Source organism: Helianthus annuus, chromosome 10 (genome assembly GCF_002127325.2).
Source record: "Helianthus annuus cultivar XRQ/B chromosome 10, HanXRQr2.0-SUNRISE, whole genome shotgun sequence".
NCBI lineage: Eukaryota > Viridiplantae > Streptophyta > Magnoliopsida > Asterales > Asteraceae > Helianthus > Helianthus annuus.
This window is the reverse complement of record NC_035442.2, coordinates 28703525-28721972: the sequence shown is the minus strand read 5'-3', so window position 1 is coordinate 28721972 and position 18448 is coordinate 28703525.

Here is an 18448-nt window from a genome sequence, read left to right as displayed (position 1 = left end):
CTCGCTCAGTCAATCAAATGTAACAGTACAGGGTAATGTTGCATTTATAGGCAAACCAAACCACTGAGGCATCTCGGCTGACGTCACCATGAAAGTGACATCTAACAAACTAACAAACTCTAACATCTGACCTATACAAACACTGCTATGCTAACTACTGATATTACAATACATTACATAAGATGAACAAAACTGCTGCTGCATCCTTCCACTGTTGTGAACCCAGCAGTACTTGTCATGATCAGCAGTGCTTGACTCAAGGAAGTAGATTGGGCAGCAGGGCTTTAGTTCTTCATCAGTCTTTGACTAGATCAGTAGTTTCCAGAATCAGCAGTTGTTGATAAGGGCAGTACTTGGAGCATATCAGATGTTGGAGCCACAGTCAAGGGGAAAGATTAGTGTAATCAGCTGCTTATGACTAATCCACTGTGGTGATCCGGTTTTGGCTTTTATTATCTGTTCCTCTGGTAGGGTTCAATCCCAACAATCTCCCCCTGGAACAGATAATGCCAAAACCCTTCATTATTCTGGATTTTTATTTCTCATCAAAAGTTCCCTAGCTTGTCTTTTGAATTCCACTTCAAAATCCTTGGAACTTGAGTCAACCTCATCCCTACACAGTATAAGTTCAAGGAGATCCTGCAAATCTTCAACACCAAGACCTAGTGCTTCTTTCCTTGATATGTACTTCACTTCACCATTGGATCTGACCAAGGTCAATACGTGGGTCTTTTGATCAGACATCCACTTTAGTACTTTTAAACCCAATGGGTTTCTTGGGAGAGATTTATTCACTGGTGAGTTTGGTGATGTTGGTCTTGTGAAAAGTTGTAAGCTTTCAGACATTTTGTTGAAGGCCATTTCAATGACATTATTTGCTGCAGCTAGGTCTTCTACAGTCTCTTTTTCAATCTGCTCCTGTCTTTTTTGTTGATCTGGCTCAATGTCTGATATTTCTGCTGAGTCATTTGGTGATGCAGGTTTAGTTAATACCTTTTTGGCAAGGTCTTGAAGCTTTGCTGATCTATCTTCTTTTAGATCCATTTTCTTGATGGCTTCTGTGAAGTACTCAGCTTCTTTCTCTTTTTCTTTTTCACTGGTCAGCAGTTTTCCTTTTTCTTGGTTTGCCACAAGGATTGGTTTATCGGCTGATGTGAGCAGTGTTGTGAGAGTATCAATCTGCTGTTCAAGCTTTTTGTAGTCAGGCTTCTTTGGAGTGTCTGAGACAGTTATCCTCCTTTTCTTAAGCCTTTCATAAGCTTCATCAGTGTACTGCTTCGTCCATTTTGCTATGGCTGTGGCATAGTGCACTTTTGCATCCACCAGTTCTTGCTTCTTTCTTTTATATTCAAATGTGAGATCAGCAATGAGCTTTATGTATTTGTTCCAATTTGGAGCTGTCTTCTTCTTTCTTGGATCATTTTTAATTCTTTCAATCCTGTTTGCCTCATGCTTTAAAGCAACTATTGGCCATTCTTCAAATTGCTTTTCTTCAGCAGGATAGAATTTTTCTTTCATGATATAAGCAAGATATTCTTTTCTTATTTTATTTAGTTGATCTGCCTTTTCTTTGCTTAGATCTTGTGCATAATCTTCCATCTGCTTAACTTTTGTGAGCAAGAATTCCAATTTTTCAGAGATGGCTTCGTCACTCTGACCTTCACATTCAATCTTGGCTCTTATCTTAGCCTGCCTTGCTTTGAGCTCAAGATATTCATCCATGTCTTCTGGGACTATGAAGCCTATGAGTGAAGAGAATCTTCTGTTTGAAGGATCTTCCTCAGTGTAGAACTGTCTCATCTCACTTTTTATAGCTTCTAGTTCCAGTGGATATTTTGCAGCAATGGGATCATATTTATCCTCATTTGCCTGAGTAATTTTTCTTTTTCTGGTGTAAAGCTTTGTTGGTTGTGATGTAGGAATGGTGAGAGCAGTGGTAGATGGTTTGACTAACAGCTGTTGAAACAACTGGTGTTTCAACCACTGTTGTCATTACAATTACTGATGTGTCAGCAGGTGTCTTCTGCTTTTGAGCAGGGGTTGAAATGGCAGTGGTTTGAGTAGTGGAAGGTGTCTGACTAACAGCAGTTGAAACAACCAGTGATTCAACCAGTGTTGTCATTACAACAGATGTTGTAACATCTGTTGTCTTCTGCTTTTTGGCAGGAGGTGATGGTGGGGTGTCTGTTTTCGGTGGTGAATTTGGTTTTGGTGATGGTGATGTGATCACAGATGATGATGATGATGATGGTGGAGCAGTGGTGTGTGGTGATGTGGTGTGTGTTGATACAGCAACTTTGGTTTGGCTATCCTTTTCTGGCTCAATGTAGATACCATCTTCAATTCCCTTTTTCTTCCACTTGATCTTCTCCCCCTTTTTGGCATTATCCGGAAAGGGTTCATTCATGAAAAGGACAGTGGGAGGAACTTTTCCAGAGGTACTTTGGATATGAGCCTTGATAGCTTTGATGTCTGACTGAGTATCTTTAAACCTTGATTCCACCATGTTTGTCAGCATTTGTACATGTATAGCATGTTGCTGATCAGCCATCTGTTTTTGTTTTTCCAGCAGTGGTTGGAATACATTCCAAAGCTCATTTGCAGCAGGTGCATGTTGTGCAGGTGCTTGAGCTGGAACAGCAGTGGACTGTGCTTTCTGAGCTTTTAACAGCTGTTGCACCATCTCCTTTATTTCAGCAACTGAGTTTTCAAGGTTTTCAACTCTGCCCGTCAATTCCTGATATTTTGAGTCATCACCCAAGTTAATGGGATCATCTGAATCCCCACCGGCAGTGGTTGTACCAATGTGTGACTTAGGAATTGACTCTCAAAAGTCATTCATTGATGCCCCTTGTTCTTGGTACTGGGGACTTCTTTCTTCAGCACTTGATAACCTTTTGAGGTTACCAGTGGGCATCACAAACTCACTGGTGGTTCTCAGTGGTGCTATTGAAGAAATTACCTTCAAGGGAGTCTTATGAATGTAACCATTGTCCAAATGTAAACCGGTGGGTTCAACATTTGTAGTGGCTGCTCCACTTGAACTACTGACAGGAGTTACTTGTAACTCATGCACTGTAACCTCCTCAGTTGTTGCTGGGAAAGCAGAGGTATAGACATCAGACCCAGTCACTTGTGGGAGTATACTCTCAGTGATAGGTGATTGAGAGGAACTGGTTTGTGTCTGAGCTATATTAACTGCATGCAACAAATGTAGCATGGATTGTGGTAATGTGAGAGGTGAAGATAATGGTGTTGAAAGAGACATGTCCTTGGGATCAGGACTGAGGAAGATGGATCCGAGTGGGTCCAGAGCTTCATAATGTGGGGTCCCTGTGTTTACAACCTGATCCTTTTGTGAGGATGCAGGAGGAGTTTGAGGCAAGGGTGGAGATCTTTCTTCCATCTACTGTGAGAAAGTAGCAGCAGTGGTTATTGGTGACATTTGCGTTGTCACTGGCAGTGGCTCTGGGATCTCATCTTCCAGAGGTGCTTTTGTTTTGGGTTTGGGGGACTTTCTGGATGTTTTCTTTTTGGTCTTTTTGGTGGTGACTGTCACGGCCCCCGGCCCGGTTTGACCCGTTCCTGGGGCCGCGGGACAGAAATCCCGTGGTATCTGATTTATGCGACAGCGGAAGTCTTTTATTACAGGATCTTTTCACCGTAAAATGCTCGTTTAATATATTACACAAAGTTTTTAGGGATAAAATCCCATAATTTACAATGAGTTGATTTCACACAGAAATCATTATTTTCCAAAACATGTTTTATTTATTTATTCACAATGAGCCACTTCTCTGAGCTTGTAGTGCTTTACTGCACTTTTCCTGGATCACATAGATCACCTGAAACATGTTGGAAAAAGGTTTTGTCAGCGGGGAAATACTGAGTGAATCATTCTGTTTTCTAAAATGACCCGTTAGTTATAAATTACAGTATTAAGAGCGATTACAATGTTTCTGATATCAAACCAACTACCCACAGTATTTGTCACTCGACCAACCATTGGCTAGCCCATTTGTCCAATGGTGTCTGTGACTGTGGTCAGATCACCCCTTGGCCACCCGTTTGTCCAAGTGTGACGGGAAACAAGTAATGTATACAAAACCCCACATACCGGTTGTAATATGGTGATTACAAAGACTTAATCCCTGTACTTATAACTTTGAAAATAACTTTGGAGTTTTGTACAACTTACTCACAATCTGTGAGAAAACAGTTTTAAAAGAAGAATGACTCACTTTGCAGATTACGAGCAAGATATAAGCCTACTGATTAGCCTTGATTAAACCTAGTTTAACACAATGCACACACATGCAGGTTAGTAACTAATACAGCAGTTACGTCAATTCACGAGATTAAACCCTCACAATGATTAATCAGTGCAATACTCGATAATTCAATCGGATTCACAACAAATAACAGAGCATAGTCCGAATTCGAACAGCACTCTAATATTCAAGTCGAAATCACGACGAATAATCAAAGTACAAGCTCAATTTGAGCAGCACCCGGACTATCGTTGGATAGTTATAATCGATCGGACGTTGAATCGTAATAGCGATCGAGTTATTACCCTGATTGCGGCAGCACCTCGTGATCGTGTGTGTGTGTTGTGGACTGTAATCGATCTAACTCGACGTACAGACAGCGATTCTACGTCGCTTTTGTTTCAACAGTTAAGTGCCAAGGTCGGCTATTTATAGCCAGAAATTCGACTCGCTTACGGACCGTATGACCTAACCCTTACGGTCCGTAAGGCTGACCGGCAGGCTTACGGTCCGTAAGGCTTAACCTTTACGGTCCGTAAAGGGTGCAACCTATTTCCTAGCCTAGCTGAGTTTGGCTCTTAGCTTTGGTGAGTTAAAAATTCAGCCAATCAGCCTTTAGCAACGATTTTAATTAGATAATTATCAATTAGGGTTTGCCCCCCTCGAGTTTTAGGGGCCCTGATCCTGATTCCGATTGTTCCAGAAATTTCAGGGTTTATGCCTAATTATTTGGGTGTCTTAATTAGGGTTTTCTTATTGGATAATTATTATCCTAATTACGGGTTTTAGTGACAGTTGTTACATCCTCCCCACCTTAAGAAAAAATCTCGTCCTCGAGATTTACTGGAATAGATGAGGATATTTTCGCTTCATTTCTGATTCCAGCTCCCAAGTGTATTCTGGCCCTCTCCTTGAATTCCATTTGACTTTGACCAACACCAGTCGTTTATGCTTGAGAAATTTGACTTTTCGATCTTCGATCTCTAATGGTTTCTCTACGAATTTCAACTTTTCATTTACCTCTACATCTTGAAGAGGGACTACCAGGGATTCGTCCGATAAACATTTCTTGAGATTGGATACATGAAATACATCATGTACTCCAGCTAATTCTTCTGGTAGTTGTAAACGATAAGCTACTGGTCCTATTCGTTGAATCACGGGGAATGGTCCAACATACCTTGGACTTAGCTTTCCTTTCTTACCGAATCGTACTACTCCTTTCCAAGGAGAAACTTTTAATAGTACTTTGTCCCCGATTTGAAATTCTAAAGGCTTGCGACGATTGTCTGCATAACTTTTCTGACGATCTCGAGCCGTTTTCAGTCTTTCCTTGATCTGGGTTATCTTGTCAGTAGTTTCTTGTACAATTTCTGGACCTGATAATTGACTTTCTCCTATTTCTGCCCAACATACTGGAGTTCTGCACTTGCGTCCATACAGTGCTTCGAATGGTGCAGCTTCGATGCTTGCATGATAACTATTGTTATAGGAGAATTCTATTAATGGCAAATGGCTATCCCAATTACCACCAAAATCAATTACACATGCTCGGAGCATGTCTTCTAAAGTTTGTATTGTCCTTTCACTCTGTCCGTCTGTTTGTGGATGATATGCAGTACTTAGATTTAATCGAGTTCCCATTGCTTTCTGAAAACTTGTCCAGAAATGAGAAGTAAAACGACTATCTCTATCCGATACAATAGAGAGTGGGATTCCATGTAAAGATACCACTTCGTCCACGTACAGCTGCGCTAATCTTTCCATGCTAAAGGTTTCTTTCATTGGTAAGAAATGAGCCGACTTGGTTAATCGGTCTACAATTACCCAAATCGCATCATTACCTCTTCTGGTTTTGGGTAACTTTGTAACAAAATCCATTGTTATGAGTTCCCATTTCCATATAGGCATTTCTAGCTGTTGTAGTAATCCTGAGGGTTTCTGGTGTTCAGCCTTAACTTGTGAACAAGTTAAACACTTGGATACGTATTCGGCTATATCCTTTTTCATTCCTATCCACCAGAAATTATTTCTTAAATCTTGGTACATCTTATTATTTCCTGGGTGCATGGTATACCTAGATTTATGAGCTTCTTCTAAAATCTTATTTCTTAACTCTCCTCGCTTAGGTACCCAAATTCGTTTCTTATGGAATTTCCAAATTCCACCTTTTCCTTGTTCTAATTCCTTTAGGTAACCTTTCATTCCTTCGGCATCGTCCTTGATTGCCGTTCCCTGAACTTCTTTGATTTGTTCCATTAAATCTACTTGTAGACTTAACCTAAGAGCACGGACTCGTTTCTGTTTCTCATGGTACTTACGACTTAAGGCATCTGCAACTACATTTGCCTTTCCTTCGTGATATTGGATATCACAGTCGTAATCACTTAGCATTTCCATCCATCTTCTTTGCCTCATGTTTAACTCTTTTTGCCCAAATATATATCTTAAACTCTTATGATCTGTATAAACAGTAAACTTACTTCCATACAGATAATGTCTCCATATCTTAAGGGCAAAAATTATGGCTCCTAATTCTAGATCATGAGTCGTATAATTCTCTTCGTGCTTTTTCAATTGTCTAGAAGCATACGCAATTACCTTCTTTCGTTGCATTAACACACATCCGTATCCTAATTTTGAAGCATCACAATATACTTCGAAATCTTCGGTTCCTTCTGGTAAAGCTAAGATGGGTGCATTCGTCAATCGATGCTTTAAAATCTTAAAAGCTTCTTCTTGTCTAGGTCCCCATTCAAATTTAGCAGCTTTACAGGTTAACTTAGTTAAAGGTACGGCTATCTTAGAAAAATCTTTGATAAATCGTCTATAGTATCCAGCTAAGCCTAGAAAACTTCTTATCTCCATTGCTGTCTGTGGGACTTTCCATTTCGTAATTGCTTCTATCTTAGCAGGATCTACATGGATACCTTCGTGATTTACCACATGACCTAAGAATTATACTTCTTGTAGCCAAAATTCACATTTCGAGAATTTGGCATAAAGCCTTTCTTTTCTTAACAAGGTTAAGAGAACGTGTAAGTGTTTACAATGTTCTTTTTGGCTTTTGGAGTAAATAAGTATATCGTCGATGAAAACGATCACAAATTTATCCAAGTATGGTTTACAGATTCGATTCATCATGTCCATGAATGCTGCTGGGGCATTTGTTAATCCAAAGGGCATGACTGTAAACTCATAATGACCATACCTAGTTCTGAAAGCAGTTTTAGGTATGTCTTCTTCTTGTACTTTCAACTGATGATATCCGGATCTTAAATCTATCTTAGAGAAATACCTAGCTCCTTGCAATTGATCAAAAAGATCATCAATCCTAGGTAGTGGGTATCGATTCTTAATCGTAACCTTATTCAATTCTCTATAATCGATACACATTCTCATCGATCCATCTTTCTTTTTCACAAACAACACTGGTGCACCCCAAGGGGATGAACTAGGTTGTATGAATCCTTTGCTTAATAATTCATCTAATTGCTTTTTCAATTCTAGCATTTCGGTAGGTGCTAATCTATATGGTGCTTTGGCTATTGGTGTAGTACCTGGAATTAAATGAATTCTAAACTCTACTTCCCTATCAGGTGGTAATCCAGGTAATTCTTCTGGAAAAACATCGGGGTATTCTGAGACTATCGGGATATCATGAAGTTTCTTATCTTTAGTGTCAATGATTACTGAAATCATATACACCATTTCCTGCTTTCTCGAATAACTTGCCAATTTCATTACTGAAATAAATTTCAGTGGCTTTCGAGGTTTATCTCCAGTAATTAAAATTACCTCTCCTGAAGGAGTTTGAATTTCTACGGCATTTTTATCACATAGGATTCGTGCATGGTTGGCTATTAACCAATCCATTCCTAATACTACATCGAATCCGGCTAAATTCATTGGTAACAGATTTGCAGAAAACTAATGGCCTAATAGTTCTATTTTTCCTTTTTGCCAAACTGTATCTATTTTCACAGAATTTCCTTCTGCTGTTTCGACTGTAAAAATCTGCCTAAGAGTGGTTAAAGGTAATTTAAGAGCTTGACAAAATGAAGTATTAATAAACCTTTGGTTTGCACCAGAGTCAAATAATACTTTTGCAAACACATCCTGTACTAGGAACGTACCAGCTATCACATCTGGAACGAGTTCGGCCTCCTGAGTGGTCAGCTGGAATGCGCGTACATTCTTCTTGGTTGCTCCTTCAGCTGATTTAGCTTTGTTGTCTACTGGTTTAGATAGCTTAGGACATTCGGATTGGAAATGTCCCCTTTCTCTGCAGTTATAACAAATTCTTGTTTTCTTCCTGCAGTCTTCTTCACGATGTCCTTTTGCCTTGCAAAAATTGCAAACTATATTGCATTGTCCATAATGCTTCTTTTTGCAATTTCTGCAGAAAGGAGGTGATGCGGATTGCCCTGTTCCTCTTTTCTTGGTATTACCCATACGAAATCCTTGGGCAATCTTTTGAGCTATTTCCTTCTTACGATCTTCTTCTCTTGTGCGCACCAATTCATCCGTTAGGGTGTTAGCTAATTCTACAGCATCGTCAATGGTACGAGGTCTCGCAGCTTTAACGATGTTTCGGATTTCACTAATTAACCCCCAGATGTAACGGGAAATAAGTATCGATTCTGGCGAAGCCAGTGTTGGCACTACCCTTGCGTATTCAAAGAATGTCAAAGTATAGCCCCGGCAATCTACCCCTGTCATGCGGTGACTTAGGAATTTGTTTGCCATTTGATCTTTTTCATATTCGGGACAGAATTTTCTTTCTACAAGACTCTTAAATTCTTCCCAACTCATGGCATAGGCTATCCTTCTTTCTTTTGCCTGGAGGATTGTGTTCCACCATTCTAGTGCTCCTTCTTTGAACAGATTTGATGCATACATCACTTGATCCTCTTCGGCACATTTGCTTATTGCAATTACTGCTTCGGTTTTCTCTAACCAGCGCAGTGTTGCAGTTGCCCCTTCGTTACCTGCAAATTCAGTGGGTTTGCAAGCAAGAAATTCTTTGTAAGTGCAACCAGGTGTTGCAGCTTTTATTCTTTTTAGAAGTGGGACTTGTTGCGGATCATGATCGTTATGATTACCGCCTCCATTTATGCTGTTACTGCCGTTGTTTTCCAGAGTACGTTTACTATGATTCAAGTGTTGTGGTTCTGCAGGTTTTTGAACAGCAGCCACAATTTCTGGAATAGCATGGGCTATCCCTTGGGCGATAAAGTGCTCGATATCTTGTCGGGTTATATATTGATCTTCCTGTTCTTGCTCAGATTGATTTACTTCATTAATTGGTTCATTGTTAGCGTTTTCCATCTGCTAATTAGTAGGAATTATTAGTGTCTAATTTATTAATGACAAAATTAGCACAGATGAACACATAAATTATTACAACATACAAGCATAACCAAAATTGTCGATTTCTCGACTTTCATTTTGTTATTGTATATTGTATATACATCCGTACACACCGTATCTTACAAAGTTTTATTGCCCATTTTACAAAGTTTTAGGTTACTTATTTACACTATTATACAATATGGCTTCCTGACTTTTTCGTGGTTTGACTGATAGTTCTAGTAATGATGCTCCCTCTCATCGTATTTCCAAGATAGTTGCTCTCCCATTTCTCTGATCCTATTACCTGTACCTATCAGTTCTTCACCGAACTGACGAAGTTCAGCTAGGTTTTCATTACTCATGGGAGGATTAGGGATTGGTTCTGGATCGAATTGTGGAAGGAAACTATAAGGACTATTAACTATGCTTTGGAATTGCCAGTCATTTGTCCACCATTCTTCCAGTTCGCCCAGTGGTCGGGTGTGGATTAAAGGTTCTGGAACAAATGGCGCTACATTTAAGGGAAATTGGACTGTAGCCGGGTAAGGGTACAAATTATTGCGAATCGGGCTTATGACATCACAGTTTTCTAGTAGGCGATCTATTTCGTCCTGGAACGTGATTTCTTCTGGTTGTTTTGAACTCTCTCCAATCTCTATTCCCTTTTGCTTAAGATCTATTCCTATTTCTTTTTCTGGTGGTTTAGAACTTTCTCCAGTTTCTATTTCCTTTCCCTTGTTCATGCTCACAGGATTTTCTATTTTAGGAAGTCTCCTAGTGGCTGGTTTCCTACGGCGTACTTTCCTCCACCCTACGTATCTTCTCTTCTTTTTAGGTTTAGCTTTTTCCAGCGGTGGAGCTTGGAATTCCACAGGTTCTTCTATGTCAGCAATGTAACCAGTAAAGTCGTAAGAGACTTCGATAGGCACTGGATATAAGGTGAGATTCTGAAATGCTTCCGATATCTCACTCATACTGCATAGCATATATGCAAAATACAAGAATGCAATGTTAAAACTTTGGAACAAAGTTTAACAAACAAACACTGAAGTTTTATTGCATATTAATTTATACAGAGGACAGCAGAAATAAACACACTAGGATTTTATTTATTTACTGGATAGTGATTTTTCTTACTAGCCCCGACTTATCAGATATTTAGAGATTTGCATTTTCTGCTACAGTAGCTAGCATATAGAGATTTGCCCATTTTTCGTCTAGTTTGTCTTCCCAAGGTGAACTATTACCCAATTCCTGGACTTCTGGGTTAAACCTAACTCTCTTGGTTCGGGGTTTCTTTTTCTCCTGACTCTTTTTAAGTATCGAATCCCTTTTCTCTGGGGAAAGAGGATTCTCATAGTTTGCCTTGCGGACAAAGATTCCTTCTTCTAGTTTTACTGGGTTTTTAGAAGAAGATGCGATATCTAATTTGTGGTAGATAGCAGACAGCTTTTGTTTACCCATACTGTAACTAACAAATAATCAGTTAATAAAACATATAATCACAGAATGACAGCTAGTAGGATTAAGTATTTGGTTAAATACTTAATTCAGTAATAGGCTTAAATCAGTGGCTCGATCAGTGGCTCAATAGTTATTAATTAGCTCTGATACCACCTTATTTCTGTCACGGCCCCCGGCCCGGTTTGACCCGTTCCTGGGGCCGCGGGACAGAAATCCCGTGGTATCTGATTTATGCGACAGTGGAAGTCTTTTATTACAGGATCTTTTCACCGTAAAATGCTCGTTTAATATACTACACAAAGTTTTTAGGGATAAAATCCCATAATTTACAATGAGTTGATTTCACACAGAAATCATTATTTTCCAAAACATGTTTTATTTATTTATTCACAATGAGCCACTTCTCTGAGCTTGTAGTGCTTTACTGCACTTTTCCTGGATCACATAGATCACCTGAAACATGTTGGAAAAAGGTTTTGTCAGCGGGGAAATACTAAGTGAATCATTCTGTTTTCTAAAATGACCCGTTAGTTATAAATTACAGTATTAAGAGCGATAACAATGTTTCTGATATCAAACCAACTACCCACAGTATTTGTCACTCGACCAACCGTTGGCTAGCCCATTTGTCCAATGGTGTCTGTGACTGTGGTCAGATCACCCCTTGGCCACCCGTTTGTCCAAGTGTGACGGGAAACAAGTAATGTATACAAAACCCCACATACCGGTTGTAATATGGTGATTACAAAGACTTAATCCCTGTACTTATAACTTTGAAAATAACTTTGGAGTTTTGTACAACTTACTCACAATCTGTGAGAAAACAGTTTTAAAAGAAGAATGACTCACTTTGCAGATTACGAGCAAGATATAAGCCTACTGATTAGCCTTGATTAAACCTAGTTTAACACAATGCACACACAGGCAGGTTAGTAACTAATACAGCAGTTACGTCAATTCACGAGATTAAACCCTCACAACGATTAATCAGTGCAATACTCGATAATTCAATCGGATTCACAACAAATAACAGAGCATAGTCCGAATTCGAACAGCACTCTAATATTCAAGTCGAAATCACGACGAATAATCAAAGTACAAGCTCAATTTGAGCAGCACCTGGACTATCGTTGGATATTTATAATCGATCGGACGTTGAATCGTAATAGCGATCGAGTTATTACCCTGATTGCGGCAGCACCTCGTGATCGTGTGTGTGTGTTGTGGACTGTAATCGATCTAACTCGACGTACAGACAGCGATTCTACGTCGCTTTTGTTTCAACAGTTAAGTGCCAAGGTCGGCTATTTATAGCCAGAAATTCGACTCGCTTACGGACCGTATGACCTAACCCTTACGGTCCGTAAGGCTGACCGGCAGGCTTACGGTCCGTAAGGCTTAACCTTTACGGTCCGTAAAGGGTGCAACCTATTTCCTAGCCTAGCTGAGTTCGGGTCTTAGCTTTGGTGAGTCAAAAATTCAGCCAATCAGCCTTTAGCAACGATTTAATTAGATAATTATCAATTAGGGTTTGCCCCCCTCGAGTTTTAGGGGCCCTGATCCTGATTCCGATTGTTCCGGAAATTTCAGGGTTTATGCCAAATTATTTGGGTGTCTTAATTAGGGTTTTCTTATTGGATAATTATTATCCTAATTACGGGTTTTAGTGACAGTTGTTACAGTGACAGGTGTGGGTTTTAAAGCAGTGGGTGTGCTACTATGATCACCTGGAGCAGTGGGCTCAGCAGCCGATACCTGAGGAGCAGTGTCATCTGCTAAATTCTGCTCAGGCACCTCTGCTTTTGTTTTTGAAGGTGTCAACATTCTTGAGAATGTCTCAGGTGTTAAACCATTTATTTGAAAGAAGGTACCTTGTTTGAGCAAATCTGCATTTTCTTTTTCAAATTTTTGTTCAAAATAGTAGCTTAGAAACCTTGGAAAAAGCATAAATGCTTTACTATCAACATTTTTCACCAAGTCATCAAAGATCTCCTGGGAATAATTAAAATTTTCATTATTTAAAATAGCATATCCCAGGCATTGGATCTTTGATGGTATTTCATTAAAATCAGTTGTTTTATTAGAAACACACATCAAAAGAGTGTGGAATAAAAACCTAGGTGCAGAAGGGAAATAACTTTTTTGTAAGGTATCTCTTTTTGGTTGTTCTGCATACCCCCTATTCAAGAAATCATTTTCCTCGGTTTTGGAAAAAGAAGTTTTACCTTTCTGATCATCGAGTTTAAAGACTTCTGAAATGGATTGTGGAGAAATTTGAATTGATTTACCCTGTATGGAGGAGTTGATGGCTGTGACAATGTCTCCTTGTTTTTCAAGGGTAGCATTTTTCCAGAACTCTCTCTGGGTTTGTTGGTAAATGGGAGCATCTACTGTTAACAAAGTTTTGTACTTTGATGCAGATAAGGTGTCAATGATGGAGTCGAAAGTGTTGGTGGTAGTGGGTTTTGTGAGTATACCCAAATAATTGTGAGGGGATTTGTATGGTATTTCGATGGGTTCAGCGGCCATTTGAGTGGCGTCTTTGGAAGCAGATGAAGAAGATGATTTTGATTTTGATTTCGTCATTTTGGATGAAGAAGATCGAAGAAAAATTTTGTAATGAAGAGTGGGAGACTGCTTTGAGAAAGGAATTTTTGGAATTCAATTCGACAGTGTGAGCCCCTGTTTGGGTTTAACCAGGGTTTTATTTAGGGAAAAAGTGAGTGCTGATGTGGCAGCGGTTACAACGATCTGATGGCTAAAAACTGACCACGTGTCAACCCCTGATGAAGGATTAAATAATGGAGGACAGTTGTTTTGAGAGCCACTAATGAGTCAAACATCAGTAGTTACAACGGTAATAAATGGAATAGTGGGTGATTTTTACTATCAGTGGATGCTTCTTACTACATCAGTGGATAGCATATCAGTGGATAAAACACTGATTTTGAACAACAGTGCATATCATGAAGATGAGAGAGCAGAGGTTGACATTCAGCAGTGGACAGTGTTTAAAAACCATATGTTTGATTACAACAGTGGTAGGAAAAATGGTGAGTTTTTGAAAGACTATTACATCAGCAACTATTAGTGCAGCAGTGGTTGAACTTTCGACAAATAATTTTAGTATCTGCTTGTTCAGATAAGGGAATTGATTTTGTCTTGTGTAAACACAATATCATGTCCAACATCTGTTGAGCTGCAGAAATGCTATGCTTAACAAAATACATTTTAGATGCAGATTATCAAGTTTAAATTGTCAGCAGTTATCCCAGAAATTTTTGTTCAAGGTTTTGCCACATGTTCATTATTCCTGACAGTGGTTCAGCATCCCAGATGATGAAAGCTTCTTTACTAAGGCTACTAATTTTATGTCTAATTATTTGAATTAGAACATGAGTATCTTAGTAGTTTAAAAATCCATTTGCAATCAATTTTTGATCTGTGATAAACAAACTTGAGTTTGATATGACCTTGACATATGTACCATTTCCTATTGATCTATTTTTAGGGATAATAACTTCACACAAAAATAAGGAAATTACATCCTGACTGGTGAGAAAACTTTTACCATCAAAAATGAGTAAAAGTACAAAATACATTATTCAGAAAAAGATGAATAATATATCCGGTTTTATTGGAGAAGAACACCTTTCTAAAATTAAAGGCTATTTTGAAAGTTCATCAAAAGGATCTGGTAACTTCCCAAAAAGGCTCATGATCACATCATTCTCAAGTTACTATGACCACTGTTTAGGATCATTTTCTTGTCAATTGATTGCAAATTCTTCTTTTAAGGTCAATCACTGGAGATACCATTGTTACCTGAACTTTTCCTGAATTAATGAATGCACACAGTTGCTTGATGGCCATTGTTTTTGGACTCATAAGTGTTTTATGTTTATACTCTTTTCTTTTAACTTCAAAAGTTTTGAGATAAACACACTTTTGAGTTTTGTTCATTTTCTTCTTCCCTTTTTACCCTTCCCATTCATAAGTACAGAAATACTTACTGCGGGATTTTATTGAGGAAAACTTAATCCATAATCATTTTGCAGTAATGTTTTGAGAGATCTGGCCACATTTGTACATGTTTTATTACCAATTCTCACAATACGTATGATTTGGACTGTTTTGACCCCTGATTTTCTTAATGTGTTTTGACAAGATTGATTTGTTCCTTTTGAGGATTCTCAACCTGCTTTTTAACACATAAGATTTCATGACTAAAGTTTTATTTCCCTCTTTCTATGTTAGCAAAACACTAATGTTTATATGAACATAGGTTTCGATAATCTGAGGTTCATACTTTAGTATAAAATATGATGAAATCATCACAAATTTCATAACAACAGTTGAGATCAATTTTGAATGAAGATAATCATACCATAGTTACCAGACATGTTTTCAGATCTGAAAACTATGGGTGATTTGTGCATGACATCACTTATTGTTTGAAATTTGTGAATCTTATGACATCTTGGTTGTTTTACAGAGCTTTAGAATAGTCATTTATGATGAAATCATCACAAATTTCATAACAACAGTTGAGATCAATTTTGAATGAAGATAATCATACCATAGTTACCAGACATGTTTTCAGATCTGAAAACTATGGGTGATTTGTGCATGACATCACTTATTGTTTGAAATTTGTGAATCTTATGACATCTTGGTTGTTTTACAGAGCTTTAGAATAGTCATTTTGAACATGATTTCTCATTGCTCTGTTTTTCAACTAAATACAATCAACCTTAGTATCAATGAATTTTGAGCTGAATTGTTCTGTCAAATTGATTGTTAGATCGAATTTGACTGTCCAAGCTCTGATAACTGTAGTATAAAATATGATGAAATCATCACAAATTTCATAACAACAGTTGAGATCAATTTTGAATGAAGATAATCATACCATAGTTACCAGACATGTTTTCAGATCTGAAAACTATGGGTGATTTGTGCATGACATCACTTATTGTTTGAAATTTGTGAATCTTATGACATCTTGGTTGTTTTACAGAGCTTTAGAATAGTCATTTTGAACATGATTTCTCATTGCTCTGTTTTTCAACTAAATACAATCAACCTTAGTATCAATGAATTTTGAGCTGAACTGTTCTGTCAAATTGATTGTTAGATCGAATTTGATTGTCCAAGCTCTGATACCAATTGTTAGGATCTGAGTTTGGATTGATTGTGTTTGTTTGTATAATTTGTACATTAAGAGAATATGAAATAATGTAAAGTGCAGCGGAAATGAATACAAGCTTTGTAAACACAATCAAAGAGGAAAATAGTTTGATAAATAAATGCTTCACATTGAGTCGAATGATTGAATTACAAAGCAAATGATTACAAGCATGCTTACAAAATTAAACTCCCCCTCAGCCTGATGCTCCAAGGTTGATTGCACAAGATGAAAGGATTAGACATGAGGAGAAGGACTCGCTCAGTCAATCAAATGTAACAGTACAGGGTACTGTTGCATTTATAGGCAAACCAAACCACTGAGGCATCTCGGCTGACGTCACCATGAAAGTGACATCTAACAAACTAACAAACTCTAACATCTGACCTATACAAACACTGCTATGCTAACTACTGATATTACAATACATTACATAAGATGAACAAAACTGCTGCTGCATCCTTCCACTGTTGTGAACCCAGTAGTACTTGTCATGATCAGCAGTGCTTGACTCAAGGCAGTAGATTGGGCAGCAGGGCTTTAGTTCTTCATCAGTCTTTGACTAGATCAGTAGTTTCCAGAATCAACAGTTGTTGATAAGGGCAGTACTTGGAGCATATCAGATGTTGGAGCCACAGTCAAGGGGAAAGATTAGTGTAATCAGCTGCTTATGACTAATCCACTGTAGTGATCCAGTTTTGGCTTTTATTATCTGTTCCTCTGGTAGGGTTCAATCCAAACACCAGCTACCACCGAAGCCCAACAAGGAAGGCCCAAGCGCTCACTTAAGAAACCAGCCCGTTTGGCAAATTGAAGCACCAGTTCTGCATTTTATTTCAGCACGTTTATTGCATTGTTTATGTTTCCATTATCCTTAGAATATTCCCATGATGCATGTTAGTGTGTTAGTGGTTGCATGGTAAGTAGTGGCATGAAATAAGGGACATGGGTGTTTAACCCACTAGTCTACTGCATATTTATATTTGGTTTTGCATGAATGAAAAAAACACAGAAAATTTCCCCAAAAAATTGTCTTTCTTCCTTCAATTCTTTGGAGTCTAATCCACTCTACGGATTACATATCATCAACCCACTCTCCCTTAAAACCCTCTATCGTGACTGTCGTTAATCATCTATGGAACCTTCATCACCTACTAAGTATCGTTGATGTCTGAGATATGCCAGCGGTGGCGGTGGCGATGGTGGTGACGCCGATAGAGGTGTGATGCGGAGGGATGGCTCTCTCTCTCACTCATGTGCGTTAGTGTGGGTGAGGTGAGATTATTAAACCCTCTTCTGGAATATAAAGCTTCCTTTGGAAGCTTACAACTCAAACTCCACAAGGTACTCAAACTCCACAAGGTACAGCTAAGAGTTGCACAAGAAACGTAAATAGCCAAATGTACAACCACTGATGCCTAGTTGTGTTACAAATTAGATCTATATATAATTATCTTATAACTTTTAAGTTGGAGTACTTTTTAAAGTTTCGAGTGTGCCATTACGACATCCTTATATTTATCTGCCTTAATATATTTTTTGTTTAAAACCATGTTGTTTAGTAATAATGTACTTGTGATCAAAGCACAAACATACATGTAAATTAAAATACCTCACAATTTAGTTTTTGTTAATTTTTTATGTGACGTCATTTACTATTTTCATTATAAAATTCCAAATATATTGTTGCGATGTGGTTATTTCTATTTACGTTTCAATAAAAAAATAGTACAAGTAAAATATTACTGATTTTTTTATCATAACGATATCGTACGAACATCCGTACGTACCCGTATTCGTTTTATAGTTTTCTTGACGTTCCAACGTAAATTTCATCGAAAACTAAGTTTTATTCGCAATTGAGATTTTTTTTTTTTTGTATTGTGATATATATTGAATACCGGTACCGTATTTCCGTCGTGACTTGTATCGACTTTGCCTACACCTTACTACTTTGTTTTATGCTACCACCGTTAAAAAGAAGTAAATTTTATTTAATACAAACTTAATTATGAGTTCACAGTAATTGCTAACTTATATAACTAATTTTAAACATCATTATGATAATGTCTTTAAAAAATAAAAATCTCTCTCTCTCTATATATATATATATATATATATATATATATAAATGAGATGTGATGTGGGCTAGGTGGCATTTGATTTTGGC